This window comes from Colius striatus, unplaced genomic scaffold, assembly GCF_028858725.1.
Source record: "Colius striatus isolate bColStr4 unplaced genomic scaffold, bColStr4.1.hap1 scaffold_40, whole genome shotgun sequence".
Lineage (NCBI taxonomy): Eukaryota > Metazoa > Chordata > Aves > Coliiformes > Coliidae > Colius > Colius striatus.
The window spans coordinates 771,099-782,057 of NW_026908523.1; the positions used below are offsets into that span (position 1 = coordinate 771,099).

General features: G+C 52.5%; 1 long non-coding RNA gene across 4 annotated transcripts; it reads left to right on the forward strand.

The window, feature by feature from the left end:
* Positions 1 to 6,190: 6,190 nt before the first annotated feature.
* Positions 6,191 to 10,331, forward strand: LOC133629388 (uncharacterized). 4 transcript variants are annotated; one of them, XR_009821008.1, is made up of 4 exons: positions 6,191 to 6,324; positions 7,902 to 8,030; positions 9,598 to 9,710; positions 9,959 to 10,331. It is a non-coding gene; the product is annotated as an uncharacterized LOC133629388 (long non-coding RNA). The 4 variants fall into 4 exon arrangements; XR_009821009.1 differs by lacking the exon at positions 6,191 to 6,324 and adding an exon at positions 6,684 to 6,811; XR_009821010.1 differs by lacking the exon at positions 6,191 to 6,324 and adding an exon at positions 8,688 to 8,759 and having other exon boundaries at positions 7,830 to 8,030.
* Positions 10,332 to 10,959: the final 628 nt, after the last annotated feature.

Here is a 10,959-nt window from a genome sequence, read left to right on the forward strand (position 1 = left end):
AAGGGAACCAAGACGGAGTGGGCGAGATAAACAGGACTTGAAGGTGTGTTTTTATTGCGGAAAAAAAGGACACTTTAAGAAGGAATGTCGGATGCGGATCAGGGATGAGAAGGAGTTTAAGGAGGATTAGGGGGGTCAGGGGCTCTACCTCTTGGGGACCCAGAAACATCGAAGGGAGCCCTTGATAAAATTGAAGGTGGGTCCCCAGGGCCAGGACATTACCTTCCTGGTTGATACTGGAGCAGAAAGATCTACACTCCAGTCATTACCTAAAGGGTGTAAACTATCTAGAGAAACTGTCACGGTAGTGGGAGCAAAAGGGGAACCGTTTGAAGTTAAAATAATAAAAGAGGTAGTGGTAGAATCAGACTCCAAAATGGGCATTGGGGACCTTTTATTAGTACCCGAATCAGATTACAACTTATTAGGAAGGGATATGATTGTAGAATTAGGTATTCAAATCAAGGTGGTGGAACAAGAAATCCAGATTAAGTTGTGCCCCTTGAGATTGGAGGATGAGGAGAAGATCAACCCTGAAGTGTGGTATAATCCTGATAATGCCGGCAGATTAGAAATTACTCCCTTCAGGGTAACCATTAGAAATTCGGAGATTCCAGTAAGAATAAAACAATACCCGATGTCTTTGGAAGGGAGAAAAGGATTGAAACCGGAAATCGACCGGCTAATTAAACAGGGATTACTGGAACCCTGTATGTCCCCTTATAATACTCCAATTTTACCTGTAAAGAAACCAAACGGGTCTTATCGTCTAGTACATGATTTAAGAGAAATAAATAAGAGAACAATAGCTAGATTTCCAGTAGTAGCTAATCCCTATACTTTATTGAGTAAACTGAGCCCGGACAACCACTGGTATAGCGTAATCGACTTAAAGGATGCCTTTTGGGCTTGTCCTTTAGATGAAGCAAGTAGAGATTATTTTGCCTTTGAATGGGAGGACCCAGAGACAGGGAGAAAACAACAACTTAGATGGACGGTGTTACCCCAAGGCTTTACAGAGTCCCCTAATTTATTTGGGCAAGCTTTGGAACAAATATTGGAGGATTACCAAACTGAACCTGGGCTAACCTTGATACAATATGTAGATGATTTATTGATAGCAGGAAAAGATGAAGAAGCAGTAAGAAGAGGAAGTATAAAACTTTTAAACTTTTTGGGACTTAAAGGATTAAAGGTTTCAAAAGCCAAACTACAGTTTGTGGAAGAAGAAGTAAAATACTTAGGGCACTATTTAAAACAAGGTGAAAAAAGAATAGACCCAGAAAGAGTGCAGGCTATCTTATCATTGCCAATACCTAAGAACAAGAGACAAATCAGACAAATTTTGGGCTTGACGGGATATTGTAGACACTGGATTGAGAATTACAGTAGTAAGGCCAGGTTTTTATACCAAAAACTGACTCAGGATGGGTGGATGAAATGGACTCAGGAGGACACAGAAAAACTGAGGGAACTAACGGAGAGTCTGATACATGCCCCAGTTTTAAGCCTCCCTGATTTAAAAAGAGCCTTTTATTTATTTGTTAATATAGAGGGAGGGATTGCTTTTGGAGTACTAACCCAAGAATGGGCAGATAGGAGGAAACCTGTAGCATATTTATCGAAACTTCTGGACCCTGTAAGCAGAGGATGGCCTACGTGTTTACAAATGTTAGCTGGATGTGCTTTATTAGTCGAAGAGGCTAGGAAAATTACCTTTAACAGCAATCTTAAGGTTTACTCTCCCCATAATATCAGGAGCGTGATGCAGCAAAAGGCAGATAAATGGATATCAGACACTAGACTTATGAAATATGAGGGAATTTTATTAGAAGCACCGAATTTCACCTTAGAAGCAACTGCTATTCAGAATCCGGCTACCTTTTTGTTTGGGAATGTAGAAGAGACACCTTTGATACATGATTGTTTGATAACTATTGAAGAACAAACTAAGATTAGGCCTGACCTAGAAGAAGAAGAGTTAGACGAAGGAGAAAGGTTATTTGCAGATGGATCCTCCCGGGTGGTAGAAGGGAAACGTCAATCAGGCTATGCTATCATCGGAGGCACAAACTTACAAGCAGTGGAATCAGGGGCCTTAGATAAGTCCTGGTCAGCACAAGCCTGCGAATTGTATGCCATCCTTAGAGCTTTAAAACTTTTGAAGGGGAAGGAGGGAACGATATATACTGATTCTAAATATGGGTTTGGGGTAGTACACACCTTTGGAAAATTATGGGAAGAACGAGGATTAATTAACTCACAAGGGAAGGGGTTAGTTCACCAGCAATTGATAATTGAAGTATTGCAAGCCCTGAGGGGACCCAAGAGAATAGCAGTAGTACACCTAAAAGGCCATCAAACAGGAACGGACCTCAAAACTAGGGGGAATAATGCGGCAGATCGGGAAGCTAAGCGAGCAGCAACTAGAGAAATGCTTTTAAGGGAAACCCCGAAAAGGCAGGATAGATTAACGGAGGATACGGAATTAGTCTTCACTTCCGAAGAAGAGAATAAGTTAAAGAAATTGGAATTGTCTAAGGACAATGGAAAATGGATAACCCAGGATGGGCGGGAAATATTGCCCAAAGCAGTAGCCCAAAGAATTATGTATAAATTACACCAAAGTACACACTGGGGAGCTCAAGGGTTAGCAGATCATTTTGCAACCAAATATATGACTATTGGGTTGCACGACATTGCCAAACACATCACCAAAAGTTGTCCTACCTGTTTACGAGTTAACCGGAATAACTTGAGGAAATTACCTCCTGGAGGTCGACCCTTAGCTAAGAGACCATTTTCGAGCCTACAAATTGACTTTACAGAGCTACCTAAAGTGGGGCGAACAAGATATCTTTTGGTGATGGTGGATCATCTCACACACTATGTGGAAGCATTCCCAACTACCAGAGAGACTGCCCAAACTGTAGTAAAAATCTTGCTTGAAGAAGTAGTACCGAGATATGGGGTACCCGAGACCATAGATTCGGATCAAGGGCCGCATTTCACTTCGAAAATAACTAAAGATTTAGCTAATGCGTTGGGAATAAAGTGGGAAAGACATACCCCATATCATCCTCAGAGCTCAGGGCGGGTAGAAAGGATGAACGGAGAAATAAAAAAACAATTAACTAAACTGATGTTAGAAACTAAATTATCATGGGTCAAGTGTATACCACTGGCCCTATTGAACATTAGAACACAACCACGAGCAGATACGGGGTTATCTCCCTTTGAGATGTTATATGGAATGCCTTACAATTTAGAGAAGGTACAAACAAACCCCAATATTAATGACAAAAATTTGAATCGTTATTTAATTATTTTGGCAAAGTATAGGAGAAGTTTATGGGGAAAAAGGAATGTGGACCCAAAGACCTCCTTTGGATCTTGTATTACATCAGGTGCAGCCCGGAGATTGGGTGTTAGTCAGAAGTTGGAAGGAAAACCCGCTGGTACCGAAGTGGGAAGGGCCCTATTTAACATTGCTCACCACAGACACCGCCATAAGAACAGCCGAGAAAGGGTGGACTCATGCAAGCCGAATAAAGGGGCCAGTAGACCCTTCCAACTTCCCAGAGTGTCCGGTTCCTCAGTGGAAAGTAAAGACACCAACAGACGACCTAAAGCTGGTATTAACTAAGGTTACACCAGGGACGTCCGGACAAAGCTCATAGACTTGGAGGAAGGAAAGACGGTACGATTATAAATCCCTGCCCCTTAAGTAGTGGGAAAGACTGTCACCAGCAAACCAGGAAAGAATCCAGCGAAAGCTATCATTGACTTTGCGTCCCTATTCACAGAGCTTGAATTTTTAACAGCTAACTTTTGCATTTTTGTTAATTATTTAGCTTGCTGAACTTTTGTCATAAAATTGGTACAAGTTAAACTTGTAAGAAGTTGTGATAAATCCACTGCCAGAAAGGGAGGCCCCCTCTGCCGACTGTACTGGGAGGGATAGTTTGGGCATAACCTCAATCCGAGACCTTAAAGCCGAGATTGGGGCCTCTTATTTGAATTTGGCAATACTATTCTAACCAGCCTCTCGGCCTCCGCGAGGGTTAAGCCGTGAGCGAACCAACAGCTGCAGGTGCAACTCCCTGTGAGCTCTCTCAAAGAGCGAGAGGAATGTAAGTTCCATCCCCAAAAGGATCCTTGCTGCCAAGAAGATAATAACCCTCGTAACTAGCAGCAAACTAGTTGATGAGCGAGGCAGAGGGATACTTGGTGAAAGGACGGAACCCCATGGAGCTTACAGGCAATGACTACAGGGGCGAGAGGATTCGGGTTAGAAGGATGGGAAAATTGGGCAGACTAATTAACCATACACATACTGGCAGTGGATTTTACTCAACTTTAATGTGGATGTTGATGATATGGTCATTGATCAGGAAAGCGCTAGGAGACAATGTACCAAGCCATGAACCCTTTAAATGGTCACTTATCAGATGGAAAGATCAACGGGTCATTGCAAAAACTACAACTTCGGGGGCCCCCTCTTTTAAGTGTCAGCTGTGTGACATTATTCAGATACAGCCCTGTGTGAATAAGGTAGGGTTCTATATGTGCCCAGCATCAAATCCAGGGAAGCGCAACAAAACTGGTATGAATCCTGGTTCAACCATTCTCCTTGGCTTACAACGCTATTGTCGACTATAGCAGGACCTCTAATAGTATTTATCTTAATATTAACCGTTGGGCCCTGTATATTTAACAAACTGATAAACATAGTAAAGGGAAGACTGGAGGCTGCACACCTGATGCTTGTTAAGGCGAAATATGAACCCCTAAACAGTGAAAACATAGAGGACTACTTGGAGCTCAGCAGAAAGGAGCTCGCCAGGTTCAGTGAACAAAAAGAGTGAAATAGAAAAAGGGGGGATTGTAATGGGAGCATGACCTTTTTGTTCACTAGAAATGGGGAAGAACATAATGTAAATGAGTAACTGACAGTTGGCAACCTTGTGATAGCTTATGAAACTGAGAAACTGCAAAAGATAGACATTGCTGAACTAATCAACTACAAGTTGTTCCGAGTTTCAGACTTAAGCAGAGGACACCAAGGAAGACTACTGGGGCCTTCATCAACGATCAGCCGGAGGCAGAAAACGACCCCTAGCAACTGGGTGGACATGCGCGGAAGGACGCTGGAGGAGTGACGTGCAGGAGAATATAAAAGGAGGAACGGAAGGACTCTTGGCGCGGCAGTTGGTGGAGCGGTGACTCCCCCTGTCGCTGTCGCCCAGCGCTGTGCTTTGCTTTTTCTTTTCTGTATTAATAAATTGGTTTTAATTGGCTTAAATAGCCCATTGTGCTCATTTATAACAAGTGAGAGCTGGACAGGCTGAGAGTTGGGCAGAGAGGAACCTGCTGAGGGTCACCAGGAGTAAGGGCAGAGTCCCCAGCTCCAGAGAGACAGGGAACGGCTGGAGAGAGGCAACACAGGGCTACTGAGATGCTGAGGGGATGGAACATGTGTGTGAGGAGGAAAAGCTGCGGGCCCTGGGGCTGTTTAGGAAAGAGGAGACTGCAGGGGGTTCTCATTAATACTGACAAATATGTCAGTGGTGGGTGTCAGGGGGCTGGGGCAGCACTTTTGTTCTGTTGTATCCAGTGACAGGACAAGGGCTGATGGAAAGAAGCTGCAACACAAAATGTCCCATTGAAACATGAGCAAAAGCTATTTCCCTGCTGAGGTGAGGGAGCCCTGGCCCGGGCTGCCCAGGGAGGCTGCGGAGGCTCCTTCTCGGCAGGTTTCCAAGCCCAGCTGGACACGCTCCTGTGTGACCTGATCTAGGTGGGACCCGCCTGAGATGGGGGTTGGGCTGGATGAGCTTTAGGGGTCGCTTCCAACTGCCACCGTTCTGTGACTCTTTTTAGTGACGGCCCTTCCAGCCGCCACCCTCGGGCGATTCTTACGCCTGTGCCCAGAGGTGATGATGCTGCGGGGCGGGAGCGGGAGCAGCGGCAGCCGCGGGACAGGCGCCGTTTCCCCGCGGCCGCCCCGCGGACTCCATTTCCCGTCAGCGCCCGCGCCTCGCTGTCGCGCAAAGCCGCCGGCGGCAGCCGCGGTGCCTGCCGGGAGTCGTAGTCCCAGCGTGCCCCGCGCGGAGCCCGCGCCGCCGCCCCGCTCGCGCCGCCGCTCGCGCTGCCGGGGGTCTCTCAGCGCGGGGGCGGCGCCGGCGCCGGCGCCGGCGGCTGCTCCCGGGGGTCCCGGCGGAGGCGGCTCCGGCCGTGTCGGGCGAGGAGGAGGCGGCCGAGCTCCCCACGGCTGAGCGCCGGGCGGCGAGCGAGCGCAGGATGGGGGGCGCGTGGCCGGCGGTGAGCGCGGGCCGCGGGCGGGCCGGGGGACGGCGGGAGGGCGGCGGGGAGGGGGCTCCGCGGCGGGCCGGGGGTGTCCGGTGAGGCGGGGCCGGGCGGAGGCGGCGGCGGGCCCGGGGCGGGCGGCGAGGCCCCGGGAGCCCGAGAGCCGCCCGCGGGCGCCGGTGGGGGGGAGGCGGCCGAACGCGGCTCCGCGGCGGCTCCTCGGGCCCCGGCGGCGGCGCGGAGCGGGGCGGGGGGAGGCGGGGCCGCGCCGTCCCTCCGTGCCGCGGGGGGAAAGCGGGAGCGGGGCCCGGGCCCGGCGGGGGCTGCCGCCCGCGGCCCGCCCCGGCGCTGTCCCGCTCCGCTCTTCTGTTCGGGGTTTGACCCGCTCCCGCTTCCCCGCCGCCGCCTCCCGCTGCAGCCGGGCAGCCGCGGCGGAGCGGGACGAGCCCCGGGCAGCCGGGAACGACCGGGCTGGGCCCCGTTCTGCGGCGGGGAGTCCCGGGTGAGGCGGCCCCGGCGCTGGCAGCGGCCTGGGACACGCTTCGCTCACCGCAAACACTTTGTGTCCCGCTCTTCCCCCGCCCCGCGTTATTTCCTTCGTGCTGTTGTGTTTAAACGCTGCTTGATGCGGTCCCATGGCGGGGGAGGGAAGTTCAGCCCCAGAGAGGGGTGACAACAGCTCAAAGGGCTCCTGGAGCCCTCCCGAGTCAGGAATTGCTTCGGTAGTGCCGTGTCCCTCTGTCCTGGGTGGGCTCCCTTTGACCAGGGTTCTTTTTGGGGTGGGAGGTTGCCACTTTGGCTCATCCTCTGTTGCTGCTGCTTCTCCCTCACGGGTGGTGTGAGCACGTTTGGGAGAAGCAAACACAGAGCTGTGGTGAACAGTTGGTTGCCCCACAGGTTCTCATCTGAGTCAGGTGTTTTAAAGTGATATAAAGGGCTTTGAATTCCCTGCAGGAAGCCCTGTGAGGGCCATCAGTGGGAGGGGGCTCTTGGTCAGTGCTGTCTGCTCCTTGGGTTCATGTGGTGGGCACAGCTCTTTGCTCCTCTTCCCACTGGGTGTGGTTGAACGTGTCCTGCCCTCACCTCTGTGTGTCCCTCTGAACTCCATCCATTGGGGTTTTATCTGTACTTGCAAGTCTAATCCTCCCTTGTGAATGCTTGTGGCAGGCAGGAAGGTGACAAAAGGAGTTGTGTTGGTGATTTGTTGGGTAGGTGCAAGGCTTTGGGCTCTCACTGGGTGTTGTCAGCACCCTCCTGCTCAGAGCCATCCCCTTCCTCTAAACCACACACCATCAGTCACAGAAACAGCCCCCAGCAGAGGCACTTCCCAAACCAGCCTCTTGCAAAAACCAAGGTGCTCACAGAAAGAGGAGAAGCCGGGAGGGTTTGGAAACATCTGGGGGTGAACTTTGTGAGTCCCTGTGCAGTGTTCCAGCTGGAGCTGTGAAAACCTTATCCAAGCCTCATTCCACTGGGGTGTCTGACTGTCCCCACCCCTTTGTCTTGATGAGCTGAGAGCCTTGTCCTCTTTTAGGAGACAGCCAGATCCTGCAGGTTGCTGGTTGTTGACGTGCTCTGTGTTTGTGTTTCAGGGGCCCTGTGGGCAGTGGTGGAAGCGGCCAGCGCCGGCGCCTCGGTTCTCTGCCTGTGTGAGAAGGGAGATGCCAAGGTCACGGAAGAGACAGGCAAGATGTCCAAGAAGGAAAAAGAAATGAAAACAGGTGAGACCCATCCCCAAAGAGATTGTTTCCTTTTCACCATTTGTTGTGTTTCTGTCTCCCATTGGGCAGCTGGTGTGAATGGGCAAGGGCACAGAGAGCAGGGCTGTGGCTGGTGTAAGAAATGCTTCATTCTTCCCAGAAAGCCCAGTTTTAACCCAAATCCTGCTGCTGAAGCATCACTAATGAGCTTCAGCTTCCCAGCTGGATGCATTCAGTCATCCAGGATGGGCAAGAAGGCCAAGGGCAACCTGGCCTGGATCAGGAACAGTGTTGTCAGCAGGAGCAGGGAGCTGATCGTTGCCCTGGACTCGCCTTTGGTGAGGCTGCACCTCCAATACTGTGCTCAGTTCAGAGTCTCTCTCTATAAGAAGGATATGGAGGTGCTAGAGAGGATCTAGAGGCAGCTACCAAGCTAGGAAAGGAATTGGAACACGCCTCAGATGAGGAAGGGCTGAGGGGTCTGGGGCTGTTTAGCCTGGAGAAAAGAAGGCTCAGGGGAGACCTTCTCGCTCTCTACATCTACCTGAAAGGAAGCTGCAGCGAGGTGGGGGTCAGTCTGTTCTCCCTGATAACAAGCAATAGAAGAAGAGGAAACAGCCTCAAGTTGTGCCAGGGGAGGTTCAGACTGGATGTGAGGAGGAATTTCTTTGCTGACAGGGCTGGTAGGCCTTGGAACAGGTGCCCAGGGAGCTGCTGGAGTCACCATCCCTGGAGGGGTTTGAGAGCCAGGTGGGTGTTGCACTGAGGGCAATGTGCTGGTGGGTGATGGGGCTGGGACAGAGGCTGCACTCCAAGAGCTGAAAGGTCTCTCCCAGCTGAAATGATGCTGTGACTGTGTGATGCCTGTGAAGTGATGTGGCTGTGTTGGGCTGTGCGGGGCTCTGCAGGGAAGGCCGCGTCCAGCCGTGACTGTGGCAGCTGGAGGCAGGGCCTGGCTGCCCCCCCCAGAGTCACAGAATGATGGGGCTTGTCAGGAACCTTTAGAGATCCTTCAGCCCAACCCCCTGCTAAGGCAGGTTCTGCTTGGTCAGTGGCACAGGAACGTGTGCAGGTGGGTTTGGAAACCTGCCGAGAAGGAGCCTCCACACCCTCCCTGGGCAGCCTGGGCCAGGGCTCCCTCACATTAACAGGGAAATATGTTCCTTATGTTTAAATGGAAGCTCATCCTAAAGCCCACAGGGGATACTTGCAGCAGCTTTTCACAGAAGCCTGTGTTTGCCCACGGGATAGAAAGCAGGGGAATCTGGGGCACTTGTGGCAGGTTCTGTCCCTTCCCTGCCCCTCTGGCCATGTGGCAGGATGGAGCTCAACCCAGACGGCACCGTGCCGGGGTTTGTCTGTGTCCAGGCTTTGACCCTGAGCTGTTCCTGCTTTACTTCCTTGGCCTGTTGTTGTTGTTGTGTGGGGACAGGCTGAGCAGGTGTCACCTCCTTCACCCCGTGAGCTGGGGACAAGGAGGGCTGCGTGGGTAGTGCCCGTTGGCTCTGCAGGGCAAGGGCTTAGCAGCTGGAGGCAGGTAGCCACGGCTGCCCACTGCCTGTCCTCAACTTGCCATCTCCTCTGCTAGGAAAGTGCCGGGTCCTTGTTGCTGTTCCGAGGGTGGTGTTTCTCACAGAGCCTGCGGCAGCTGATCTTCAAGATGCTGCAGGAGATCTGCAGCCTACTGGCAGTACCTCCTAGGTAGGCACCGAGCCCTTTGGACTGGCTGTTTCTGCACTGTGTGTGTCTCCTCCTGGAGCTGCAAGGTGCTGCCGGAACAGCCGGGGCTTCCTGCCCCCGTGGCTGCCACAGCCGCTGCCCTGGTGCTCTGAGAGACGTGGCTCCGGCGTCAGGTTTCCCTGCAGCGCTGCGGGTGCAGCTCAGCAGCTCCTGTCAGCCCGGCTGAGCCGGCCGGGCGCTGCCTGCCCCATGCTTCTGCTCTCCCGCAGGCTACCTTCTGCTCCGGGGCTTCGTGGCCTTGGGGGTGTGCTCCAGGAACGGCCCAGTGGAGAACCAGCGCAGCATCTGTCGCCTCTGCTGGGGCCTGCAGCTCCTGCTCACAGCTCAGGCATCCAGCTCCATTCTGTGTCCTTGCCCGTGCTGCTCACTGTCGCCTGCACCGAGAACATCGAGCACGTGGCCTCTTGGGCTTCCGTTGCCCACAGGGGAGAACTCGCAGCGCCCCGGCTGGTTCCTGGTGCCCCTCTGGCTTTACAGATGGGGAGAGGGGGGCACAGGAGCTGGGGGGTGTGTGGAAGCTGGGCATGCTGGGGAGGAAGGGCAGATAGTGCTTGTGGATTTAAGTCTGTTTCTGGTTTTAATAAAGATGTATTTTGTAGCTCATGAGACCGTCTGTAATTCAATGAGTATCAGAGAATCACAGAATCACAGCATGGTGGGGTTGGAAGGGAGCTGTAGAGATCATCCAGCCCAACCCCCCTGCAGAAGCAGCTCCCACCTAGATCAGGTCACACGGGAACACTGTCCAAGTGGGTCTTGAAGAGCTCCAAGGAAGGAGCCTCCACACCCTCCCTGGGTAGTTTGTCTGGGACTCCCTCACCCCCTCAGTCTCCTCCAGACTAAACAGCCCCAGGTCCCGCAGCCTTTCCTCGTAAGGAAGATGCTCCAGTCCCCTGATCATTTTGGTGGCCCTGCACTGGGCTCTCTCCAGCAGTTCCCTGTCCCTCTGGAGCTGGGGAGCCCAGAGCTGGACACCTACAGATGAGAGGGGGAGGAGAACCTCCTTTGATCTGCTGCTCATACTCTAGATGCCCCCAGGCTGCCATTGGCTTCTTGCCCATGAGGGCACGTTGCTGGCTCACATTCAGTTTATCAACCAGCACTCCCAGGTCTCTCTCTGCAGAGCTGCTCTCCATCAGGTCACCCTGAGCCTGTGCTGGTGCAGGGGGTTGTTCCTCCCCAGCTGCAGGACTCTGCACTTGTCCTTGTT